The 1,549-nt window shown below is 43.3% G+C and overlaps 1 pseudogene across 1 annotated transcript; it reads left to right on the forward strand.

The window, feature by feature from the left end:
- The first annotated feature begins 306 nt into the window (after positions 1-306).
- LOC306946741 (peptidyl-prolyl cis-trans isomerase FKBP14 pseudogene) lies at positions 307-987 on the forward strand (annotated as a pseudogene). The gene has a single exon. The product of its transcript is annotated as a peptidyl-prolyl cis-trans isomerase FKBP14 pseudogene (transcript).
- The last annotated feature ends 562 nt before the right edge of the window (positions 988-1,549 follow it).

Below are 1,549 nucleotides of genomic sequence, written 5' to 3' on the forward strand. Positions count from 1 at the left end.
AGATTACACATGCAGATCTCAGAAGAGTTCTTTATACCATAATGAAGTACTTCAACTGCCACCAATTTGTTTGAAACGGGTTAATTTATGTTGCTGTTTTTTTTTTTTTTAAACTCTAGACTGTCCAGATTTCAGTGAAATTTTTCTCACATACATACATGCACGAAGTCGAGGGCTGCCGGCCGTGAGGGCAGCTGCCACGTCTGCGGGCTGGCTGGGCCGAGCGGCCGCCGTGCTGCCAGCAGCTGGTGGGCCATGGTGGGCTCGCGGCGCTGAGGTGGGCGCTGGGTCTGGCGGCGAGGCGGGATGGCGGCGCTGCGGGCCGCCCTGCTGGGCATCCTGCTGGGCTGCGCGGCCGCGGCCCTCATCCCCGCGGCCGACGTGAAGGTGGAGGTGCTGCAGAAGCCGTTCCTGTGCCACCGGAGGACCAAGTGGGGGGACATGATGCTGGTGCACTACGAGGGCTTCCTGCAGAGCGACGGCTCCATGTTCCACTCCACAAGAGATGTGACTGACTCTTCTAAGTATGTTACAAGTCACAAACATAACAATGGGCAACCTATGTGGTTTACACTTGGCATAAGAGAAGCCATCAAAGGCTGGGACAAAGGTTTGAAGGACATGTGTGTGGGGGAGAAGCGGAAGCTAACTATTCCACCAGCCCTTGCTTATGGAAAAGAAGGGAAAGGAAAAATTCCACCTGAGAGCACACTGATCTTCAATATTGACCTTCTAGAAATTAGGAATGGACCCAGGTCTCATGAGTCGTTTCAAGAGATGGATCTTAATGATGACTGGAAGCTGTCCAAGCAAGAGGTGAAAATTTACTTGAAGAAAGAATTTGAGAAGCATGGAGCAGTGGTAAATGACACCCAGCATGATGCTTTGGTTGAAGACATATTTGATAAAGAAGATGAAGACAGTGATGGGTTTATACCTGCAAGGGAATTCACATACTTAGTTTTAAAGAGTTTGAGGAAAAGATAATATAATGGTTTGTTTATGGTTTTTATTTTATAAATGCATGACTTCATGTACCAGCAAAATTCATCATAGGGCAAGATCTTCAACTACTATCTTGCTTTTTAAGTGTTTATTTGCTTTAAGATAATATTCATGCCATGTATGACTAAGATTCCAGAACCATGCATTGACAAAGGGATTATTTACTTCAAGCACCAGACAGTTTCATTTCAGCGGAAAGAATACACTCAATGCAAGAACGATCATGTAAAGTGAAATAGATTATTATACTTGATAGTTATATATTTTAGAAGACTTGTTTGCTCTTAAGTTCTATAGATTTAGCTCCAAATTCTATAATTGTCTCTAAACAATAAGCAACATACTTTTACAATCACATTTGCTGTGTTGTTTTAGCACTGTGTTTAAGCAGTACAGTACCAAAGTAGCTGATAAGCCCTATTTAACAACAGCTACACTATGTTCAAGTATATTTTTCTTACAACAACGTGAATGTTGTATTATAAATACTAAGTTTATAACGCTCGATTACACAGGAAGTTTGTCATCGCACATAAATATGCAC

This window comes from Tetrao urogallus, assembly GCF_951394365.1.
Source record: "Tetrao urogallus genome assembly, chromosome: 5".
NCBI classification, from domain to species: domain Eukaryota; kingdom Metazoa; phylum Chordata; class Aves; order Galliformes; family Phasianidae; genus Tetrao; species Tetrao urogallus.